General features: G+C 45.6%; 1 long non-coding RNA gene across 3 annotated transcripts in view; it reads left to right on the top strand.

Annotated features, from left to right (window-relative positions):
- The first annotated feature begins 571 nt into the window (after positions 1-571).
- Positions 572-25891, top strand: part of LOC119397908 (uncharacterized) — a 36330-nt gene continuing 11010 nt past the window's right edge. The window contains exons 1-4 of one of the 3 annotated variants that reach the window (XR_007416529.1): positions 572-705; positions 773-844; positions 3278-3370; positions 6069-6458. This is a non-coding gene — a long non-coding RNA (uncharacterized LOC119397908). Of the gene's footprint in view, positions 706-772; positions 845-3277; positions 3371-6068; positions 6459-25891 lie in introns of those variants that run through there. The other 2 variants (XR_007416530.1, XR_007416531.1) reach the window with 2 other exon arrangements.

Raw genomic sequence — 25891 nt, 5'->3', positions numbered from 1 at the left:
CGGACGTGCACACTCAGCCAGCCGTAAAGACAGCAGCTGTTACTTTTAGCAGTAATTAAAACGCACCACTCGTGTACAGATGCTGTATATTTTTAAACAGCAAAAGCGCAGTAGTAGTAGTAGTAGTAGTAGTAGTAGTAGTAGTAGTAAGAACCGATCAGACGCGGTTGACGCGTTGCGGCCGCCCGATTGTACAGTACAGTACAGGCGCGCGTCCGAGAAAGAAGTGGTGAACAAGCCATGGCCTCTAAGATTGCGCGCCGGCGTACCGGAGGCCATGAACAGGGAGATGCAGTAGACGGAAGGGAGAGAGAGTTGCCGCAACTCAGTTCAAGGATTCAAATCGCCCGCTGAGCGAGAGAGCCAATCAGTTCAAACCGAAGAACGCGCACGCGCAGAGACGTCAGTGAACACGTGACGTGGTTCAAACGGGTTCCGTTGAAAGGCTGCCTGCGCTCGCTGCGAACGAAGTGGTGTTTCGCGCATCTATTTTTACCGTGTTTATCAATATTACGTGCGGTTATCGTTGTTGAATGAACACGTACTACTTACAATCGCGTGTCGGGACGTTCGGGTCGTTGTTTGACATGGAATCGACGGCGGCGATGCGTCGTCGCGGCACCAACCAACGGACGCGAGCTTTGAACAAGATCGCAAGCGCGGGCCGTTTGACGAGACAGTCGCCGCAGCGGATACAACACCTCGGTGAGTTCAAGAATGTTACCAAATTGCGTTACTGAGTTACCTTAGTGCATGGAAAACTTTTATGCAGGTAAGAGTGCCTGGGCGGGCGGCCAGTTACCACAGAAGGGATGCTGCGCAAGAGCAAGGGCCTGCTAAAAAAGTATGCATTGTGCTAGTATCGCTGCTTTCTGTGCTCTTCGTTATACCTTTCTATGGAGCGGTTGCCGTGTGCGTTGATTACAGTTGAAAACAAGCTGAAGAATGCGCGTTCCATTACGGGATTCTGTGCTCCTGCCACGCACGCCTTGTGTTGTTGAGCCGCTATAACTTAGCTGCACGAGATCGTCGCTTGGAGCGACTTGCACATTGCCTTGTCGCCGTAAAAGTGGGTCCGCTTATAAACATACTGGTCGTTCCACACCCTTTCTGTGGTGTAAATGCGCAAGGTCGCGGCTCGTAGCACCTAGATGTGTGCTGGATGCCCATTTGAAGCAATGCATTTGTGTGAATCACGCTATGGATACTGGTAGTAACAGGACGTACACACATCAAACTTAACGGGAAGTCGCACAGCATGCATGTAGTGTGTGTGTTTTCTTTTTGGACATTACATATTTTTTATAAACGTTGTGTGACAGTCAGGCTCCTGTCATTTTCGCTCATGAACTTGAAGTCGAGGCGGAAATACTTTGCCGCAAGCAAAATTACATTTACGCTGTTAATTAACAACTCGTTCATCCACTTTTAAATTATTTAGGGAGGTAGTTTATATTAAAAAGATATTGTGCGTGCCAAGTTGTGGCATGCCGTTTTTTTTTTTTGAAATCGCGAGAGTTGCGCGTTATCCGAGATATTCAACTTCCAATTTTAAGGTTGATATCGAAACTGGCGCGGGACACGCGGCGTGTCTGAACTGCACGTGACAAGGAAGGGACGACATTTCAAGCAAAACTTGGTATGTGCTAAATTGTCAATGCACCACAACTTTCTAATATAAACAACTTCACTCAAGTCAGCAATTAAAAAGTAGGTAATGAGTGCTTGATATTTAGTGTCAGTTCAATTAAGCTTATTAACAATTACATGCTCTTTTGTTGCTGTGTTTGTGTGATAAAAATTGGGTCAGATATCTGACATGCCATTTCATATTTTCTTTGATGAACCATACACATTCTAATACAAATTCTTGTAACAGGGAATAGCACCATTGCAAAAGCTTCTTATCCCAAATGGTAAATGGTTTATTAGGCTGCGCTGGTGCATTGAAACACTACTTGATTGTGTTGTACTGTATAGTTCTTGTTTTCCTTCGTGCTTTGCTAAAGAAAGAGGAAAATTGAAAGGGGGTTCTTATTTGCAGGATGCACACTAAAATCTAGCATTCAGTGAAACTGGTGACAATGCTGCTTTAGTTTATGAAGTAATTAATTAGAGAACGCAATTTCTGATATCTGTATACGTGTTTGCAGATCACAGTGAGGTTACTGGTTCTCAGGCGTGATTACAGCACTGAGAAATTGAACAAACTAAAAAAAAAATTGAATAGATCAAGGGGCTCAGTTTTTTTGTTCGACAAAACCTGATGAAGCCAAGGCAGGTATAGGGGAGATTATTTGTAGTTTTAAAAGTAGTGTAGTATTAATGACATAAAGAGGAAATAATGTAGACAAAAATACAAACATTCTGCTGCCAGGGCCTGAACCTACAACAAAGTGTTGCATCTCATACTCCACCACTCTAGCTACGACATAGTCGTTCTCTCATCCACCCCACTGGACACTTCTGTGTGTGTAATCCTGGCAGTGCCACACCAGCATTCGTAGTCATGCTGGTGTCGCATAGCCCGTGAAATCTACGAGCTGGTAGCTGATCAATAAACCGTCATGTGCTACCTGAGGGCATCAAGTTTGCTGGCACGAGGCCCCTCGCTATTAAAGACAAAAGAACGGGAGTGGATCAGGGCTCATTAAATTTGAACAGGCACTTCTAGTGCAAAAGGACCAGGTCTGCACATGAATGGACTTTAGTACAGCAAGGATAGTTGTTCAGAGAGGAAATTGGGCATGTTGCTAAAGCGTGCCCAAGATTAATGAAAGTAAGAACAGCAGAGGGACAGAAAACTAACACAGTGCTCAATTCTTTTCTGTCCATCTGGCATTCTTGCTCTTTTACTGAATCTTAAGCTTTTTGAAATCTCCACATTCATGATGTCATACAATAAATGGCTCATGTCATCCATTCTGCAAATTGACCACACGTATATTTATTTAATACTTTTGGTGGGAGTGCTCCTGGAGTTTTCTTGTGTTCAAATTACCTATATGGCAAGCTGTATTGTAGGAATTGTAGTAATTGTTGTTGTAATTGTAGGAAAAATTCGACACCCAATGCAAATTACAATTATTTGCTGTGACCCACTACTACTCTAATACTTGTTCTTAATGCATCCTGGGCCTATTTCGAGGACAATTTTGGTATATAATGAATGATATGCCTGTGTTAAGCCATCATGCTTAATATTACTACTTCTGTACTGTAAGGACTCTGTGCGCAAGTTGACGGAACTTTTGTTATCTGTTATGCATGTATCCAGCATAGACAGCTGCTCAAGAGACAAGTGGTGGACAGCTTGCTGTGAAAGATGGAAGCATTCTTCCTGCAAGTCTGGACAAGGCCATATTAAATGGTATTTATTTGTTTCATCACTACAAATCGACAGTTTAGACCTTTTCAATTGAGAGACTTATTGCTCCTATATTGTGAGCAACTCCAAGACAGGAAACAATATGTAATAGCAAGTGCATGTCATATACATGTTCCACTTGGCCATTCATGCTTGTGGCCACCTGCTTCTGGTAGGATGTGCTGAAAAAATATGTTGTCAGCTACCTGCACAGCGCCATAGCAGGATATCTCACTGTTTGAGGAAACTTGGGACATCTATGCGAGGCAGAATTAAATTGATTTTCAGAGTTTCATGATGAAGTAAAACTTGGTAAAACAAGTTGTAAGGTATGCATGCTTGTGTGTTAGAGTGCCGTCTTAGGCACTGTATTTGCCCTAACCAAGTTGTGCCAATGAACTGGCAGCGGACTATGGCATTCAAGTATTATTCTTTACATTTATGTGTAAAACAGCAATAACGAAGAGCAAGACTGGTAGAGCACAGCCAGAGTGCTGACTACGAACTGAATGTTATTAGTAAAATCCAGCAATATATTGCAGTTTCAAAAAGTAATTTTCACAGAGGAAAGGAAAAAAGGGACACATGAGGTGTCTTATCATTGAGCAATGTTACTTCTGCTGCCATATCTATTAATGGTGTGCCGACTATCTTGTCACCAGATGAAGCAAATTTTTGCATGCACGCTCCTTGTACTGTAATGCTCAGTGACTTCCATATTCTTTTTTACATTGTTTGGCCCCTGCCACGGTGGTCTAGTGGTTATGGCGCCCGACTGCTGGCACGAAGTTTGCGGGATCGAATCCCGGTCGCGGCGGCTGCATTTTCGATGGAGGCGAAAATGTTTGAGGCCCGTGTACTTAGATTTAGGTGCACGTTAAAGAACCCCAGGTGTTCGAAATTTCCGGAGTCCTCCACTACGGCATCTCTCATAATCATATCGTGGTTTTGGGTCGTTAAACCCCGGATATTATGACATTTTTTGCGCGTTCCATAGCTTGGGCGTTAACATTGTCCCGTCTGCTGTTTAAAACTTCACTACAAGCTAATAGGATATTGTATTCCAGATGAGTTATTCGATGTCCTGTGTGATTGGTGGTCCCCTTATATTTGCATGTGATGTTTGGTGCTTGTTTGCCAGTAAGCACCTAGCCCATTTATAACACGCCATCAATCAACTTCGCTGCTAAGTTAGGGAAAACGTGTTTAACTTTTTTCAACATGCTGACTAAATCAAACAGCTCTGAATAGGCGTTTGATGTCTGCTATTTTTCGCTTCTTACAAACTGTGACATGTACCTTAGAATCCCACTGTGAAACTGTTCAACTCTTTCGTGATTTCTTACTTCAAAAGGAGCATTTGGCTGTCGTAGACTGCTTGTCAGTAAGTGTGGGTTTATAGTTATAAAAAAATAATATTCTTACAAGTATATCCCACAGTGAATATGCCACTTTTGAAACAGAACATTTCTGATAGCTGTTGTGTTCTGCAGGCTTTAGTCTAACCAGCTTGCATAACTGCAGTAAAGCCAAAGTAAAATGGTGTTCTGAAGTTTGAAAACACACTTCATTGGTCAGCCGTGTTAACGTTTGTTTGTAGAGAAGCCTATGAAGAGTAATTATGACATACAAAATGCACTTAACAGCATATCAGCTTGTACGATGCAAATTAAATTGAAGCGACTCTTAATTCTTGTGGCGTGGTGGAATTTTGTTTAGGAGCAATGAAAATATGCTACACGATACGAACTTCCAAAAGCTGTTTGCATCTCACTTGGGTAAACAGACAAAATTACTTCAAAATGTCTCGTAGTTTTTGTAAGTTTTCTTAGTAAACATATTGTTACTCAGTAGGCAAAGTTAAATAAGAGAGTTGGGCTAGTTTGTGTGATTGCTTTAGCTGTGACATATCTCCTAACGCCTATGCTGAACAGGAAAATGAAGAGTGAAGGGGCAGAGGCAGCTCAATCTTTTTGGCAGCTCAACTGCCAGAGAGCACTAGGCTTCAGCTGACGAAATTGAAACAATCAGACATGCAAGGAAGTCACTTTACGTGCAAGCAAATCCACTGAGCAATGCACTCTATTTATTTGACTGTTAAAACTAAAAACCTAACTCGTGTTTTTAACTAGATATGTGGGCTCTGACTGCTCTCTAGACAGACAGGCAGTAAGACTGCTGCATTTTCATGGCTGGTGATAAATATGTAAGTGTGCCATTTTTGAACTCGTTGGGCAAGAAGTGGCATGTCTTAAGAAGCTTACCAACAATGACTTCTGTCGCCAGTGAAATTTTTTTGCTGGCCTGCTTGAATGTTATTTCTGGCACACTTGTTGGATCATTTGTTTGTCTACTGGGGATATTCTGGGTTTGTGAATGAATTTCAGCAGTTGAAGGCAAGAGCTCTGCCCTGTCTCTCCTCTTATGTTTGTTATATGTCTAGCTGGAAATTATGCTGCAGCCAAAGTGGTAAAGTATGGTTCACACCTTTGACATAGAAGGTGTTCATAAAGCTCTGGCACAGCGTGCTTTTCGTTCTTGCCCTCTTTTGCATTTTTACTGGGGAACGCAATGTGCTGGTCATGCACTGCAGTTCTACCCATACAGAACTAATCAAATAATTTCATCGTGACGTGTGCAAAGTTTGTTATATTTTTCTCGTGGAACTTTTAGTTATAAGTGTCCTGTCCTTCTGTCGCAGGCTTCATCTGTCACAAATCGCTGGCCACGAATGTAAAGAACACCTTGGCCCCACTTCTGTCGAGGGAACCGAAGTTGCCTGAACAGATGAAGAGCGGTGGTGCTACCAATAGTGAACGACTGTGATTTTATAATGTGCAAGTGTACGAACAATCGCGTTACGCTAATTTAACATTAATTGCATTCACTAGTCAAGTGTTGCAATATTGTAATGTGTAAGTTTATGTGCAGTTGCATTAAGTGAGCGCTCAATCAAGCTTCAAGTTTGCAATCCCATATTTTGGTGGTATTCATAGGGCGCACATTCCACTTTAAATTGTGATCTGCTCCTTTACTGAGGGTGCATGCAGGTCCTTGAAACGATTGAAAACCCTTGAAAAAGTAAAAGTACATTTTTAAAGCCCTGAAACCCTTGAAAACCTTTGGAATTTTAGCATATAGTGGCCAATATTGACAATACTAATTTCTTTCTGTGTTCTGTAAACATTTGTCTAGCAAACTGAGGGAACATGTCGTGCTCAATGATGATTCCGCTACTGTGTTTACCTTGCTTGCATCACTGCTTGACCGATCATTCATTTCGTTTCCGCAAGTGTCGCTCTGCCTTCTCCCCCTTTCTCTTGATTTGGCTCCTCGGGACTCGACTTCACTTCCAGCGCCTAGCTTCTCTTCTTCTATAGCAAGCTCACTACGTGTGAAAGATCTTCTAGCTCAACAAACATCCACTGTCCTATAATGCAGGCAAAATGTGAAAAAAAGTTGATGCTTCGTGCTAGAAACCAAGTACTTCTGACTAAAGCTGATGGCATTGCTGCTCAGGCTTAATGATTGACTCCCATGTAGTGATTGTTATTGCTCTTTTGTGTAGGCAAGAACCTTGACTTTATATGTAGAGGATATTTGCTAAGTTGATTGCTCTACTGGCATAAATCCAATTCGCACTTGACTCAATTGTTATCAAAGCCCAAAAACAGGAGAAGCATGATGACTGCATGGAGTCAAAAATGTATTCAACGATCAAATTGTAAAAATTGGGGATAAAATTTTGAAGCAGTCATTACTATTTTGTTTAGCAGGTCAGTACTTGGAAAAAGTAGAAGCGTCGTACATCACCGTCATAAAACTGAACAGTTTCTCAATGCCTGAAAAAGTGAGACGGGGGAACTGAACAAGATTACTTATCTAATATAAAAGATGTCCCAGCAGCTGCATCAATGCTGTGAATTTTGTGCACAGCAGGAAGCTAATATGATCAGGTAGAGTATCGGACGCATTATCTCAAGGTTGTAGATTTGGTCCCTATCAGCAGCAAGTTGATTTTTCATCCTCTTTAATTCCTTTCCATTTATGTCATAATTACTACTCTACAGTTAAAGCCTACGAATTATGTGCTTTATACTTTCCTTGGCTTCATTGTCTCTAGGTTCTCACTTGGCTGAATCCCATTTTTTACTTCAAATGCTTAAAGCTGCCCGTATTGTTTTGGAAACTTTGTTAGAGCAGAAAATTGATACTTGTGATGCTGCCTTCCATCCTCCAAGAACCTTCTATAGGAATCCTTGAAGATCCTTGAATTTGGGCTTTGAAACCAGTATGAGCCTGTTCACTCCTTCAGCACATTTCTTCCCGTAGTGTGTGTGCCTTGTCAGCAGTGTTTATGCTCTTTTTTACCTTCTGGTACCTGTAGTTGTCTAAAATTTATTTATTAGAGTGGTGCTTTACATAGTGTTTAACTTATTTTGTCAACTTGGATGCAGTTTGCACATTACAGTGGGAAGTTCTCGCTATGTCAAACCACAAATACTTAGGAACTTGAACAAAAGTTGTTGCTTAAAAATAAATATTTTACTTAGAAAACTGTTCTCTTCTTTCTTCCCAAGTTACACGGAAACTCGGCTAGTGTCCATTAAAACAAGCTGATAGAGAAGAACAGAAGTTCATGGCAGCGTTAATGTGTTGATGCTTGGCATGTGCCTTGGTGTCGCCAACCTCGGGTGCAAGTATAAGTGTCGTTTACTCACAGGTGTTTGCACCCTGCAAACACTACCTGACTGGACAAAGGGAGCCATGTACACTGCTAAAATATGACCTGTGTGAATCTGTTGGTAGAGGAGACTGGTATATAGCTTTGGCTGTGATAGAGTTCGAGATATAATACAGATTTGAGTAAGTTTTAAACATTACCTCCTTTGCTGCACCTTACAGCGTGTGAAAAACAAGCAGTGTATTCATAAACGATGATGTTAAAGGTTTTATTCCAGCTGGCAGCAATCTGAAGCTATGTCGCGTAATTGAGATTATTGTTGTTTTGAAAGAATGGGCAAATGAAAATGTAGGCACTTAAGTACTGCAGGCCCAAGGTGACCTAGCTAGGCCTGCAGTACATGTACTTACATTTACATTTGGCCGTTTTCCCAAATCAAGAATGATCTCAGTCAGGCTATGTGAAAACCCTATCAACAATGCTTCAATTTGACGTTCACCGTTTTTTCAACGATAAATCAATATTGATTTCCTTAATGGTCGTTCAATTGAAAGTCGTGGGCCAATTTTCAATACTGGTCAACAGCTCAACGAAATTTCACTTGATCCACAACGTATTTTCAATTGACGTTTCTTTTCCTCTCAATGATAAATCAATGTTGATTTGCGTAATGGTCTTTCAATTGAAAGTCGCGGGCCAATTTTCAATACTGGTCAATAGCTTGCTCAACGGTTTTTCTATTGATCCACAATGTATTTTCAATTGACGTTTCTTTTCCTCTCAACGATATATCGATGTTGACTTACATAATGGTCTTTCAATTGAAAGTCGCGGGCCAATTTTCAATACTGGTCAACAGTTTTCTCAACAGTTTTTCTATTGATCCGCAATGTATTTTCAGTGCCATCTGTTGACATTGCTCAATAACTTCTCTATGGTTTTTCAATGAGAATTTTTGTAAGGGTGAACCAGAAAGAGGCATCAACACTGAGATGATTCCGGCGAACGAAGGTACGACACCAATACACAGCCATCTCGAAATTCACACTCACTGATCTTATTACAATGCGCATGCGCCGAGCAAGCCCATTTGCTTCTGTACACCATGTTAGGTATATGTACGAGCAGTTAAAATCGCGCCAACATAACAGAATAAACCGCCCTTTGAGAAACGTGCAGGACGTACGCTCACATGAAAACGGCGTGGCTGGCAGACGACGCATGGAGCAATCCACACTAGGCGCGCTTCAGCCAGTAGCCGCCAGGCGGCGACTCCGCTCGATCTCGCGGCCAATAGGAACGGGTGATTTATCTACACGTTCTCAGTACAGAGGTTTACCGTCCCTTAGAGCTCACTGAAATGCACTCTTTCATTGCGCACTGCAAGTTTATGTTAAGTTAGTTCTTTCAAGGATATATATATATATATATATATATATATATATATATATATATATATATATTGTAAGAGAGAAACAGGTGACAACGCCCGTTCGTGGGCCGGCTGTTCTATTCTCTCCTCTCGTTATTCTCTCCTCGTGCTGGTCAAGCATGAGGGCCAAAGCTAGGCCGCTGCTCATCGTCATGACACTCGCCATGACTGCGGAAGAGCTAAGCCACCGACAATGTCTCTGGTGGCCGATGCTGGTTGTGTCACTGTGGTCGTTCGCTACAGTGCTGGGGCTTGGCTTGGAGCTTTGGCGATGACGCTTCTGGTGGGCAGCATTGACTGCATCTCGGTGGTCTGGCCCAGCCACGCTGCGATTTCGTTCGGATATCTGCAGAAGTGTATCTGGAGTGTGAGACTGGCTACATCGTTGTGGTCGGTCTCGGCCACGCAGGGGCTTTTTGTGGACAGCTGCCATCGATACCTTTCGCGGCGGGCTTCGACTATTTCGTGGAGAAAGCGGCAGATGCGGCCGGCCAAAGAAGCTTGCCGGACCAGCATCCGAGAAGGCACACCGGGACTCTTGGCTGGGGGTTCTACAGCAGGCTTCTTCGGATAGAAGATAGTATTCAATGGGCTCTCGGATTATCGACACGGCAACATTCTTGCGCTTGTCCCGGAGAACCTTGTCACTCAACATGAGGTGACCGGGTGCGCATTCGGCTAAGGAATGCTCTCGAAGCAGAGAAGCGACTCCGGTGGGCCTGCGAGCACAGTGGTGTCACTGGTGTGTGTCATCGGCTCTTCCGGTGCCTTCGCGAAAGGCAGGCCAGGCACGAGAGGTGCTGGCACCTGCGCGAAGGTAGTCGTGGTCTCTGGCAACGTCGCGGAACTCGAGATACTCGGCGGAAAACTGCTCGCGGCCGGTGTCGATGTCTGCCCCGCCGCCTTCTGCTTGCCCTCGCTGGAGAGGCTGCTGCGAGTGTCTTCAGCGCCGAGGTTGCGTCCATCATGAAATTCGTCGTCTAGCACAGGGATGAACACCTCGCCTCTTCCGGCGCCTGCACTGTAGGCGGTAAAGCACGACAGGAGCTGGTGTCTGTATGTGCCCCAGAAAAGGCGAATATGGCGCCGGCTCCTCCAACTGTGCTGGACGAGGTGTGGTCTCTCGCCTCTCTCAGTGATGTTGAGTTGTCGTGTACCGGCGCAGAGGCGGAGACCAGGCGGAGTGCAGCCGGTGTCCGACGTCAGTTTTCAGGGCAGCTCGAGAGGGTTTTTTTCGTCAGACTCGAGGCACCGATGCCCATCGAGCTGGTGCTTCACATGAGCTCGATTCCTGAGAGGGCACGTTGGTGAAAGGCACAGCGGCACACAGAAGCGCTGTGCCTCGCGAGCTTGATCTAGGGCGGAGGGCATTTGTGCACGCCCGAGCCGCGCCGTCGAGTGGTGTGCCTCACAGCTCCTATGCGCGGTTGAGGTGGGTCTGAGGAGATAGGGTCACAGGCATGTGAAAGAGGACGAAAAAGATTTGTGAGCTTTGCACACCATGCCGACCAGGATTGCTGCCTGACGCCTTCGTAGCATGCCATGCCTTAGCGGCATCGCGAAGCTGTCGATGGCAATCATCCATTTTTTATGGTCCGTCCAGGCGTGGTGGGTGCCGAGCGCGTTGACGGTGTCAATCCAAAGGAAAACGTCGTCCTGGAAACCGCGGAACACCGGCAGTGCCCAAACAGCCGACGATGGTGAAGCGGCAGGCGAGAACCCGCAGTTCCAGACGACACGCGGTCGAGCTGACGAGATATTTCCGTCAGGACACGTAATAGTTGCGCTGCATTGACGGTTGAGCGCCGGTGAGAAATAGGCGGAGTTCGCGGAGTGCGGTGGTCCCGGTGGTCCCGCCGGCGGTATCCATGCCAAGGACGCGTGAACGGCGTTCCTTGTCGTCAACACGTATCGGTGAAGCGGTGTCGAGCCGCCGAAGAGGCCTAGGCCCGTCCCCGAACGGTGGTTGCAGCGGCGGAAGGTGAGCAGATGCTGAAGAGGCCTGGGACGCCGTCCACAACTCGAGCTCACTGCGGCTGCACGTTGGCGGTGCCATGGTCGAGGAAGTGTGGAAGCTTACGGTTCGATGGTCGTAGGCTGCGCCATTGTAAAGAGAGAACAGGTGGACAACGCCCGTTCGTGGGCCGGCGTTCTGCTTGCTTGCTTGATCCTCTTCAGTGGCTCTACCCACAAGGGGATTGGCCATGAAACCGGCTGTAAACATTACATGGAAATTTAAAATTTAGGCAAAAGTAATTGAATTAATTGGACTACAAGCGACTATTGAAATAAATAAGAATATTTGGGTTATGTGCCAATAGAATGAGAAAAGAACCGTAATATCGAAAATATCAATTAAGAAAAGAATTATAAATACCAATTGCAATAGGAAATAACTTAATAAGGAACTCTTCTTGGTCTCGAAGAAATTCGCAGACAGCTATGCAAACGTTCCTGTTGCTGTGGCCCAGAGAAGACGCCCAAGGGAAAGAATATTTGCAGAATCTAGAGGAATGTTCAAATTTCTGAATAAATATTCGAAATGTTTTTCCTGTGACTAGAGAAACGACGGCAATGTATTAAAAAGTGTTCTATTCTCTCTCTCTTCGTCTTCTCTCGTGCTGGGTCAGCACGAGGGCCAAGCTAGGCCGCTGCTCATCGTCATGACAATATATATATATAATATAATATATATATATAATATATATATATATAGATTATATATATATATATATATATATATATATATATATATATATACATACATATTATATTTGGTAGTAGTGCGAAGTATGTGTAGACTTGGCTAGACATGTCACGTGACTAGCTATTGCGCGATGCTGCGTAAATTTAGTCGCGCGACAAAATCTTACGTGATTTTAGTCACGTGAATAGATGTGCGTGATGTTACGTGATTTTAGTCAGCGAGTAGTTACATGATGTTACATGATTCTAGTCACGTGGCTACTTACGTCATGTTACGTGATTTGCGTGAGCGAAAAGCTTAAAGAGCTCTGCTCTTTTTAAAACTTAGCCTCTCAGCAAAAGCCTGGCAATGTTAGCAAAACTTGGATAGGTCGAACACTAGATCCGTTGATGGTTCCTGCCTTGTGCCACTAGTGAAAGCTGCACGTATTTTTTTTTGGGGGGGGGGGTGATAAGAGGTAAATGACGAGCGGTAAAATGTGATGAGAGGTAATCAAGGATGCCTTAGTGCTGAGTATAACAGAAAAAGGGAGAAAGAGGGGCTGTATAGCCACGTTTTCCTTTCTTTCATTGTAATGAACTGGACACTTCCGTTAAGTGAAGTTAAGAAAAACGACAACTTCCAAAACATTAGCGCGTAGACACCATTGCAAATCTATTGAGTGACGTTATCCAAGAAAGTGAAGCGGTGAATGAAGAGAGGTATTTTTTATACATCAGAGTACGCGTGCGCAGTGCTAATGATTATATTTCCTTTTTATGTTTATTCTTTCTTGTTCTTGTTTATATGTGTGTTTTGTAAATAATGTCGGGCTTATAGGATTGCACGCTCTAAAGTAGCCCAACCCCATTTTTTTTTTTTTTTTCAAATATATATACAGACCTATTTCGGGGGTTTATTGAGGTCGTATTCTGCGACAGCGACGATCGTAGCAGCAGCAGGCAAGGCGTAGCAGATAGCGAATGGCCGGTACGAGTGAGCCGTTGGCAATGGGCTTCTGTGGTGCTCATCTTCGTCACAATCAACCCTGTTTTGAAGCCAAGGTAATCCTCCTGTGACCCAGAGAGGCGTCAGAGGATGATAATACAGCTTGAGCTGGTCAACGTGGAATGTCTCTCGCCCACGCCGGCCGAGACTCGGAAGATGACATAACTGGTTCGACCACATAATTCACCTTTGGAGGTTTACGCCGTACTTGCACAGCACACCTCCAGGCACCAAAGCTGTACATGTACGACATTGCTGTATGTTTAAAACGCGCGCCTTTTTGATCAATTCTCTTGCTTGGCATGTCTGCCACACTCGGGAATATGTGGAATTTTTTTCATGCGCCGATGTTTCTGCTTGTTGTGTTTTTTTCTTGCCGAAGCGGCGCGCCGGCTTTTGCTGCTCGTCCCGAGCGCGCGCTGCGGTTCGGCTGGTTTTGCGCGCGTTTTTCGATCATTTCTCCCGCTAGACATGTGCTGCCGCCTTCGGGAATACGTGGAATTTTTTCAGGCGCCGATGTCTTTCCGTTTTATTTCTTTCCAAAGCGGAGCGCCGGCTTTCGCTTGCGCACCCGAAAGGCGCATTCACACTTGAGAAGCGAAGAGAAAGCGAAAGCGCCAGAGCGGCCGGAAAACCGTTTTCGCGCGCGTCGGAAATGTTCACATTTGTTCTGCCTCTCCAGCATGCTGTCCGCCGCCGCCGCCGCCGCCGCCGCCGCCTTCGCCATTCGAGAATCATTCTCTTTTCCCCTTTCCTGAGCATTTAATTTCGTACCGAATTCAAATTGAGCATGCAAAACACGGAAAATAAATAGCTTTCACCTTTTCAAACCGCCGTTTCGGGAGATACCCAGCAGAAACTACATAAGCGGACCGGCAGCAGTGGCTGCGGCGGCGGATTTCACCGGCTTTGCAAGAAGCGAGACACGTTGGGCACGCCGACTCGCTACTGCTACACCTTTTTCTACTTCCGTGTTCTTGTCAACCAGGTTCTCGAGGAACGCGTCCTGTCGAGGCTGTGAGTCTTGTCGTGCTGGACGGGTAGTTTGCAAATGCGCCGATGTGAGCCACCGCCGACGCCTTGGCCGCCATGTTGAATTGCGGTCTGTTGTTTACGTCACGTGATTTGAGCTAGCGCAGCCAAAGTACGGCTTCCCGTGAAGCGGAAAGGCGATCCGCTTTCGCGTGGCGGAAAAATCGGTCTCGGACCGATTTTTTCGCGTCCGCCTCGCGGCGTGGTTTTCCGGCGCTTTAGGCGGCGAAGCGAGTGAATTTCCGGTGAGTTTTGCCGCTTTCGCCCCCATCGAGGCCAAGTGTGAAACGCGCCAGAACACTCGCGCGCGGTACGCCTGGTTTCGGTTTCGTCCTTCGGGTGTTTATCGCTTCTCGCACCCTCAAACTGATGGCTGTTCGGTTAATCTCCAAAGGGTGACCGCTTGTTACTCTCTCGTTTATTGCTCCCCGGGGTGCGATTACATCTGTTTCCGTGCCGCGCTAAAGACACAAACGACGCCGCCGTGGTTCCGTTTCCTGTTTGGGACTCGGAAAAACTAAAGACGAAGAATAGTTATAGCTATTCACTCGTTTTCCTTTGCGGACAGGTACCCAACAGTACAGTTTTCTTCGTGCGCTCATAACGCAGTCGTTACGCTTACGCTATGGAAGTGCGCGGCGGTTGCTCTGCTGCAGTGAGGGAGCGGCGATTCTCCGATGTGGACCCTTCCCCATGTGTATTTTGTATGTCTGTGAACTATGTTTAATACAACGCATAATTTTTATTTAAAAATATCGTATAAGTGTTTTTAAGGATTTTGCTTGATGTTATCACGAATAAACCATGTGTATGTGAAAAAATGATCTTTTTTGCTTTACGGTCACGTAAAAAAATTTTAGACAAACTTACTCTGAAATAGAGTCGTCTGCAGAATTTAATTCAGCAACAAAAAATACACATTTTGGAGTGCATTTTGCGAAAAAATTCGACCATCAGATGGTTAACAGCGAGGTTTGCGCAACCACGTGGTAGGGTTCGTGGTACGTCGGAAGGACGGGGTACGTCGGAAGACGAAAGGCCGGGAGTAGCAATTGGCGGGCTTCAAAGCCACAGGAGGGAGTCGATGGTGAAAGGGTCACGGGGTGTCTTAGAGCCACGATGCTGTTTTTCGCGACACTCTAGATTATACATCAAAGAACGGGTCAGTTGCCGGCATTTTCGCATTTGAGTGACCGCCGACACAGGTTGGCATTCGGCTGCGTATGGACGGCACGGAGAACCATATCAAATGGTGCTGGAGGGTTCACGACCGTAAAGCAAAACAGCGGTGAGAATCCGGTAGTGGCTTGGGAAGCTGTGTGTATGCGTATGTGACAAACGGAAGTACAAGATCACAATTTCAGGGGTCTGACGCTACGTACGCCGGCAACATGTCTCGAAGCGTTCGGTAAATCGTTCCGTTAAGCCATTGGTCTGGGTGATCAGCGGCAGTGGTGCGGTGAATAAACTTGTCATTCAGATAGGAGTTATGCAGCACGTCCGAGAGGAATACACGACCCCCCTCACTCAGTAGTTCAAGGGCTGCGCCATGGCGGAGAAGTAAGTGGTGTGGAATGAACGAGGCAACTTCTTTTGCTGTTGCGGCAGGAATAATGGCGGTTTCAGCATACGTTGTCAAATGATCCTCGGCGACGATAATCCATCGGTTGCCATCGCCAGTGCATGGAAGAGGCCCGTATAAATCAATGCCGACACGGTCGAATTGGTGGGCTGGGCAGGGAAGCGCTGCGGAGACATGCTGCGGAGAGATGTGAGACTAGTTGCATCATTGGCGTACGACGAGTAACCGTGTGCGGCCATCGATGTTTTATACCGTTGGGTGGTATAAAAGTCCGTCGCGGATAGCGAAATGTAGCGCCTGGCGCCGCAGCGCTTCAGGTGCCGACGCTGTCTGAGGGATTGACAAAAAAGCCAAAATGGTGGCGATCCGGGTCGTTTCCTTGTTATATATACAGTGAACTCTCAATTGAGTGAACTTCAAGGGACCCAGGAAATAGTTCACTCAATTGAAAGTTCACTAAACTGAATATTCACTAGAGTATGGAACAGCATTGGGCACTGCAGACATTAAAGTTAAAAGTGTGAAATGCAATTTATTTGAAAAGAAATCTGTAGTTTTAATTTGAACTGGTGCCCTTAAAGCGCAAGAAGAGACAAAGCTTCCAGAGAGTACGTTTCTGTGCACTGCCTCCGGCACATGAAGTGGCCGCATAATACCGATGATGCCGATGAGACAGACAAAAAAAGAAGGGGCGAACTGATGCGCACGTGGCTCGTTTCTTCACCGGACGGCCGCTTTGCCTCGGCGGCGCTGCATGCACAAGCGATGTCGCGCCGCCGCCGATGGATGGGCTGATTTAGTGACGGCTCGCATCGGCTATGCCAGTGCTGCAGTGCACAAAACTTCGTTGAATTGATTTTAAAAATGAGCCTGGGTCCGCGGATCAAGTTCGTTGAACTGAAAAATTCACTATTCTGAAATTCGTTTAACTGAAAGATTTTTGCATAGAATGCATAAGAAAATCGCCGGGGATTTTCTAAAAGTTCGTTATTCTGAAATATTCGTTAAAGACGTTCGTACAAGTGAGAGTTTACTGTATATAACGATAGAGAATCGGCACTTTCGAAATGTAGTGGTGAATGATGACTCTGTATGTCTGTATACTTTGGTAGTTGCATTTGTTCGCAATAAACTTCGTAACATCAATCATGACCTGACGGGGGCAGCCAGTGAGATTGGTCGCACAAGTGACCTATCCCTTGCCACATCCTGAAGGTAAGGTCTGCTGAAAACTTGGTGCGGCGAGGTCACTGTCACGTGTAGCAATTTACATTATTGATTGACTTACCCATTTACGCAGACTGATTACATTGGTCTCATAACGATCCCATGGATCATATACTTATTTATTGGAGGAACCATTTTGGAGAAACCATTTCGGGTATAAAAAACCATTTAAAATTTGGAGGACGCTTGAGCTTCGCCCTCAAGAGTACCACGCGATAGCGTATTCCGGCAAGTGGGCATCGCCTTATCAATTATTAGCCTGCCTTCGGTTCTCGGTGCATGCCTCGACCATGCCGTAAGGAAACGAACGACAGTGTGCGTAACATTGTGCGTTTCAAGCTATCCTAGAATGCCTACTGCAAGTACAGTAAGTGCCACTAGGCCATCGTTCTTCCTTTTGCGAATCAGTGAAGGGCCCACTACGCGTCCGTAAGGCAACACGCAAGCATACGCAGCTGCTCACTTTGTTGATGCTGTTGCAGCTGATGATGATTAAATATGTCTGAGTGCTTTGTAATGGGTGGGCCTTTAAAACACCCACTCGTTCCGCAATTCACTTGTTTTGACGCCTGGTGCGATTCTACGCTTCGGCCACGCAATATTACATGCGCTAAGGAGACTCCTTCCACGCATGACATCATATAAGTTTTTTTTCTTTTTTTTCAAAACAGTTCAAGCAGTAGGACTATGAATAAAGTTGTTACCAACCAAGTAGCGTTGCTTTGTTTGCATTGTTGGGACGGAGGTATTTTTGGGATGTTTACAAAGAGCTATCAAGAAAGACTTACCTCTGGACCCGTACGGCATTAGGTTCTTGAATGTCGATAATAAAGACGGGTTCCTCTAGACACCATAACGCTCTTGGGCCTCCACTCTTTGTGGCGATCGAGAATAGCAGGTTATCACTTTGATAAAGATGCGCGGCCTGCACGAGCTTACTTTAGAGCAAATATTCATTGGTTTGTAGAAGTTCATAAGGCAGCACCGTAACCACCAGAGTGGCTCTCAACAGTAGAGCCACTGGTGACATTACGCGAATTTTAATATGGCGACACCAGCGTGACGCTGGTTGACAGCTGCGTCACCGTATGTACTTTGTACGTTGGGTGGTTTTACGACAAGTGTGATTGTAACATATGTTGGTGTACCTAAGACAGGTATAAAGAAAAAAAACAAGTAGCGTTGCTCTGTGGTAGAACACTGCTTGCCACGTAGTCGGCCTGGGTTTGATTCTCCAACGGAGCGAAATTTTAATTATTTACTTCATGTGCAGCTTTCTCGACTGTTCGGTCACCGACAAGATGATGATTTTTTGCTTACAACAAGCACACCGGCACCAGAATTTCTGCGAAACGAGCTCTTTAACGCTGTCGCGTTGAAACCAATTCATGCTGCATTTAGCTGTTACACGTTGCGGAACATTCGCATATACCACGTATGAGTTCACAGGTTGCATACAATAAAAGTAAGTACTATTATACGTGTAGCATCCATTGTGCCTGAAATTAGGTACTAAGATTTGCTTCACATGGGTCACAACGCAAGCACAGGATCTGCAAATTTCTTAAATATTTGATTCGACACTGTCACACAGAATGGCGCTCTATGTTCATATTTATCGTACAGCACTCTAACGACAGTTTCAGGCATATGGTCTACAACGTTCTCCATATATGAAACAATATATTTGGTTCAATGAATGACTTTGCTTCGAATTAATTAATTTCTGCAAAGTACATCATATGCACACTAGTTATGGCAATATTTGAGATGAGAGATTGGTTTTACCGATCTCTGATGTATAGGTGCTTCGTCTGGACAGTAAAATGGAGAGAAATGTACGTACTACTTTATGGAGTGAGCTTGTAGGAGGAAAAGGGATGACGTAGTATGCTCTTAAAGTTTGTACTTCCTGCTGCCACAAATGACGAGCCTCAATAGGGTAAAAATAGGCTAAAACCATTAAGTTTCCTTCATAATGTTTGCTGGCTCTCTGTTTAAAAGAGACGCTTGTACTGTGCATTGATCACAGTGAATGCACCGTGCAAGAAGAAACTTCGTGATGGGAGTTTCCTCTGTGGTAATGCATTTAGCTGGGCTAGTTGATGCAGACTTCATGAATCCTTTATGTCGATGAAAGTTCACTTAAAATCTAGCGAGCGCGCTGTGTCGTTCTGTGTAGTCTGCAGTTGTGTTCTGTAGTGCTGCGGATTTATTTTCTCTCTGTCCGTGCACTACCTCGGGTAACAATTTCGCCACCACCAGGAGCCTACACAGGAATGCTCGAGGGCCCGTGATTTGCTGATTTACGCCGGATTACGCTGTCGCCACCGAAACTTGCCAAAGGCGTTCTCCGCATATTTTCCCCGCTATGCTGGCGACATGGACGCCGAGGCGTTCGGGCGGAGCGGTAAACAGAATCACACGAATCGCGTAGATTGCCTAGCCGTCTAAACTTTTCGGGAGGAGACATCGCAGCTCTGGCGGGTGGGAAGAGAAGCTCTGGTCCAAGCGGAGCCGGAGCTTGCACGGAATTCCGCCACGGGATGTCGTACTGGACCAGTCACTCTGTCACTTGGCTGCAACAAATAAGGAAATACAAGAGCATCATTGCAAGAGAACCTACGTTGCAAATAATAGCAGACAAGAAAGTTGTACGGCTGTTAGGCCGCAACGAAGAAGACCACACTGGAATGTCTAGCTATTTCCAAACATGAACTGGCATTCTCTCACACACAAGTAAGGCATGACAAGGTGTGGACTACACAGAAATAAAAGACAAAAAGAAACCAAGAAAATGGAAACTCTGTAAGTGCAGTAACGAAAGTGGCACGAATGATGGTAAGACAAGGCGCGGTAGCGAAACACGCCGAAACAGTGCTCGTCTGGCTTCAGCAGCGCCCTCTTCCTCGTCCGAATTCCTGGCCTAATATCGGGCATAAATCAAGGTCCGCCTTTGACCGAAGCTCCGAAGGGCCGTCGGATGCCGACGCTTTCTTCGACCACCAGAAACTGATGTTCCCGATTGGTGGTCCACACATCACCGCGAGGAAACAGAAAGCGGAGGGAAGGCCGTACTCTGCTCTTGTCACGCAGTCAGGCGAGGCTTCGAGGCACAAAGAAGGTATAAAGGTAAACGGTATACTGCGGGCCGATTCGTGCCAAACAAAGAAGCAAAGGGGAAGAGCGTTAAGCGTAATGGACGGCAGAGGTTCGGAAAAACACGCCTAGATATACGAACGTGCGAGGTCTGTAGCACGGGCCTTCGCATCACGGCGGACGCATCGAACAAACAGAGCGATTGGCTCGCCGCTCTACGCAGCGGTAACCAACCGAAATTCCTCGCCGTCGTCGAATTCCGCAAGACGCCGGATTTTGGCTGCTCCGAGTGCCCGAACCGTTTCTCGCGGAAGCAAACACTTTTCCGCTGGGAGGATCTATTCTTTCTAGGAAGAAGAAGGCCGAGGAAACGAAACTTTCGGCCATTGTAATCGAAGAGGCGGCTCCTCGGAATTCCATGCGAAGAGGCACGAAACGTGGTATACGGAAGCCAGCCGATCGCTCCGCTTTTCCTCTTTGCTTCAGATGCATGGACGACTTTAGCCTGAACAACATGCCCTTCCGTCTCCCCTGTAGAAGTTTTTTCCTATATTGCCCGTTACTGAGATTTGCCCGTTACTGAGATTTCTAAGCCTGAATGTACAGACAAGTCTTGCCGCAAAAGCGGGCCTCTGTCTTTTTTCCCCTCTTGCTGTCTCACTGTATATGAGATACCAAACAAAAACTTCCCAGCTCTGTTTCTATGTGAAATCAATCCACCCACCTACGTAAGTCATCTTTCCTTCAAAAGATAAAACGGGTTCCTTTTCGTAAAACCTCGCGGGTGATTCAAGTGCGACTACAGCACCGTCACTGCAACTGAAATCTGTAATCTATAACAAACTTCCCTAGAAAAATTTGACAACATGTTCTGCATGTTTTCGGAGATTGCGACCATGTATTGTTTGCTTGCAGTCTGTCTTTGCCCGATCATTTACCGACGTATTAATGCGATAGCGTTAAAGAGCTCGTTTCGCAAAAATTCCGGTGTCGGCGTCAATGTCGGCCTCGCTGACTGTGAGCGAAAAATTATCTTGTCCATGACCAAAAAATCGAGAAAGATGCAAATAAAATAAATAATTAAAATTTTCGGTTGGAGGAAGAATCGAACCCAGGTCATCTGCGTGGCAAGCTGGTGTTTACCACAGAGCCACGCAATTGCTTGAATGTGCTTAAAAAAACACAAAAACACTGCATGAATGTCATGTAGTGGAAGGAATGTCTTTAACGCATGTAATATTGCTTGGCATAAGCGTAGAATCACGCCAGGCGTCAATACATGTGAATTGCGCAACGAGTGGGTGTTTTAAAGGCCCACTCATTGCAAAGCACTCAGGCATATTTAATCACCACCACCATCAAAAGCTGTTATATACCTTCCTCTTGAGAGATAGTGCTAGACTACCATTCATGATTTGATAATGCTTGCCGAATGAGCCCCATCCCATCCTTATTCTTCTAGTTATCTCACTCTCATGGTTCGGCTGCGAGGTTACTACGTGTCCTAAGTAGACGTACTCCTTTACAACTTCCAGTGCAAGCTGCATCTTACCGCTGCATCTTACCGCTGCATCTTACCGGTACTTACCTACGGAGCAGAAACCTGGAGACTTACAAAGAGGGTTCAACTTAAATTGAGGACGATGCAGCGAGCGATGGAAAGGAAATAATAGGTGTAACCTTAAGAGACAGGAAGAGAGCAGAGGGGGTTAGGGAACAAACGGGGGTTAAGGATCATAGTTGAAATCAAGAAGAAGAAAAGGATATGGGCCGGGCACGTAGCACGTCGGCAGGAAACAGGTAGTCATTAAGGGTAACTGACTGGATTCCAAGAGATGGCAAACGCGTGAGGGGGAGACAGAAAATTAGGTGGGTAGATGAGATTAAGAAGGTTGTAGGTATAACGTGGCAGCAGAAAGCACAGGGCCGGGTTGATTGGCGGAACATGGGATTAGGCCTTCGCCCTGCAGTGGGCGTAGACAGGCTGATGATGATGACTAGAGTGACCTAGAATAGGGGGAGTGTCCAAAGCGCCGCGCGAATACATGGGAGGAGCGAGGACCTTTTGCGGTGAACTTCCGCGCCGCGGCGCTGCCGTGCCGGACCCGTGGACTTTCTCCGCGGCGGAAGCCGCGCCAAAGCGGTGAGCGTCTGCTACGCGCCTGATAATTTGGCCGTTATTAGCCAAAGTTGCGGGAAGTTGGGCAATATTTAATACTGCGTCACTGCAACATAATACTGCCGGGACTCATCGCACAGTGAACGCGTTTGGGCGTTGTGAAACGGGGATTTTTTATTTTTCCTTTCAGCTGATTTGTCACCGCAATGGTCCACACTTATGAGGCTGTTTGAGGACCGCATTCTGCGCGCACTTCATCGTGAGAGAAGGCGCTTAATTTACTTTAAGTGAGGAGTGACGAACGTAACTTGCTGCAGGGAGCATAAAATAGATCTAACCAGGAACGTAGCAGATATGCACGTAGTAAATGGGTAGCTCATGCGTTTGCACCTTCATATGCTTTTATTCATGCGTTCGATTCGTTTTACAATGCTCCTTCCCGCGCTCAGCTATTTCAAGTATTTTCAAGCGAAGCCTAATGTGTCCGTCGGCGTGGCCGCGGTACCAAAAGTAAAAAAAAATTACTAACGTAAGTCGCGTCTCGTTCACTTGGTATATACGAAAGCTGACGAAAGCTGACCGTATGTCTAACATGATCGATATGTCATGGCACCACACACTTGACATGCTTGCCGTTTCCGTAACGACTAACAATAATAATACGGCGTGTGGCGCACAAACCCACTTTCTTCGGCCAGAAATAATTCTGACGATATACGTGTGGTCTGACAATTGGCCTCCGTCAGGTGATAAAGATGTGGTGGTCACCAATATCGATGTCAACATGTAAGACTTACCCATACATTTTGAAGAACATACCGCATAAGCAAAGTGTATGCGAAAGAAATACATGAAAAAAAAAAACACGGTGCCTTATGCAATTCGCCTGAAACGACTCCAAAACGACAGCCATCTCCTTCTTTTTCGTCAGTCGATGCATTGATCCTCCCCCGCCCCTTTCCGAAAACTTTCTGCACATAACGTGGTTTCGGATTGCCTACAGGATCGAAGACATTCCAAGCTTTCTGCACGTCGCCTGATTTTACATTGCCTACGTGATCGGCCCCAGATCACGGAGGCAATGCGAAGCGGTCGTATGATGTGATGGCGTCATTATAAGACGTCACGTTGAGTGACGTCACGATGACGTCATAGTGGGGTCACAAATTTTATCGATTTGTGACGTCATCACGCGATGATTTGTGCATCACTCGTGTTGGTGACGCGGGACGCCGACGGTCAATTTTCGGTCAATTTGATGCGGCATCTAAGGCTTCTGCCATTTAAAAAATAAGACAAACCAAAGTAAATGAAATGGTAACAGCGCAACATCGTGTATATATGTCTCAATTCATGTTACGAGCGATCGCCCGAAAACAAACGTCATTCTCAGCTCAGAGCAGCTGATTGCACTCGTCTGCGGGACGAAGGAGGCTTGCTTAACCCGCCTGGTCATCGGTTTATATGTATTAAAGAGATGACCAGGCACGCTGTTTAGGTAATCCGCAGCTTCAGTAGGGAAGCGTGGTGGACGTTATATTCAGCTCATCAGGAAAAAGCGGGAATTGCGGTCGGGTGCGGAAACAATTCTAGTTTATGTAACTACTCGTCCACATCTTTTTGTAAAGTATCTGAAACGCGCGGACGCTAACCTCCGAGAACCTTGAAAACATCTGAAGTTGAGAATGAGTTGTTTGAAACTGCTTTCATTTCGTATGGTGAAGGCTTGAAGCAATGCATGCATCTCCGCGCGAAGTTTTCATATACTGACGTTCAGCGATCTCTGTAGATAGAAACAAGACCGACGCATGAGTGACCACAGCTGGCGATCCGAAACATCTATATATATATATATATATATATATATTATATATATATATATATATATATATATATATATATATATATATATATATATATATATATATATATATATAGTCGCATGCTGCATTTTTACAGGCAAGGTACATAAGAGATCTCTGTATTTGCACAATTTTCTGAAGTGAACGAGAGATTACACTTTAATATTTGTAACTTTCGTACCGTATTTTTGTCCAGGCAGCTATTTAACTTGTACAGCAAGAATGGGTGTAATTGTAACTTTATTTCATGATATCTGGATGTTTGTAAATCATTTTCTATATTACGCCTTTTGTGCAAAAAACTTGTGGAATAAGGTTAGTTCACCCGGCATTGCTTTTCTTTCAAATGTTTGCGCAAGGTGAGCGTTGTTGTACGCTACCTCAGAAGCAAAAATAAGCCAACAGCATTGCGGTCGTATGGCCGTCTCTATTCTTTCTGTTGTTTCTCTTACGCGTATTTCCAGTGTGGTTTGTCCATATTAAAGTGCTAGGCGCGGCTAACAAATTGCCGAATAAGCGGTGTACATATGGCTACCAAACCACTGGCGGCCATGAGTAGTGTGAAGCGGTCACTGCGCTTAATTATTTCAGCTGACTGCGCTTGTAATTTACCTTTTTTATTACTCTTAAATCTTGCATGCGTGATGCTATTGCCCGATTACTCGTGCGAATAAGGTTTTTTTTTTTCGTTCTTTGCTTGCGCGTGTCCGTGTTGCGCGTTTTTACGCACGCACCAACGTTCTCGAACTCTGTGACCGGAACTAGGCCACGCTGATGCCACTTGACAAATGATTTTTTGCATTCTGTTGTTGTCCCAGCACTAGCACAACGCTTAAAGATGAATAAGCTCCATTCCGCACCGCATTATTAAAGTTAAGTTGACTTCAAGCGCCCTGTGCGGAGATTCAGCGCAAGAAACTACAGCGTGTAGCAGACGCCCCTGGCTTTCCGTGCGCTTCCCGAGCGCGGAGAGCCCACGGGTCCTAACGGGTCCGGCGCAGCAGCGGCGCGCCGCGGGAGTTCACCGCAAAAGGCCCACGCGGGAGCCGGCGCTTTGGACACTCCCCCTATTCTAGGTCACTCTAATGATGACCATCAAAAGCATCAACAATGTAAACAGCTGCGCAGCTTCGCGTGTTGCCTTACGGACGCGTACGTGGGCCCTTCGCTGATTCGCAAAAGGAAGAATTGTGGTGTAGTGGGCAATTAACACGTTCACTGCGTCGTGGGTCACTGGTGGGTCACTGCCTGTGCTCCACCTGCTGCGAATTTACGTGCATTTCTCTGCATGCGGATGCGATAACTTTATGACACTTGAACGCAGCGATATGATTTTCGTTGCCTCTGGATACACACGCCCGAACAATACTTACGTGATGTTAAAGGTTGTGAGCCACTGGTAACCCACGACGCACTCAATCAAAATATTTTTCTGCTATGTGCTGCGTGACCCACCGGTGACCCACGCGCGACAGCTCTCAATCTTGTGCTGCCATCTGAAGTTTGAAATTGCAAGTAATATATTTGCATATTGCATTGGACGTGAGGTGGCGCGATCGTTTCCAAGGAGCCGATAACTCTACCCAATAATTATTTCTATCACGAAAACTGACTTCATGCGTTTTCTTGTGGTAAGCACGTTGTATTTAAACATAGATTCATGCAAAGAAGGCGGAAAACGGCTTTGCATCTTTAAAAGGTGGCAGCGCCATTCCGCTGGAGCAAAAGAAACAGGCATAGCCGCGTGTCCCACCGGTGGGTCACGACGCACCTGGGGGATATACCCGATGGCC

The sequence above is a fragment of the Rhipicephalus sanguineus genome, chromosome 6 (genome assembly GCF_013339695.2).
Source record: "Rhipicephalus sanguineus isolate Rsan-2018 chromosome 6, BIME_Rsan_1.4, whole genome shotgun sequence".
NCBI classification, from domain to species: domain Eukaryota; kingdom Metazoa; phylum Arthropoda; class Arachnida; order Ixodida; family Ixodidae; genus Rhipicephalus; species Rhipicephalus sanguineus.
This window is presented reverse-complemented; position numbering and strand designations above follow the sequence as displayed.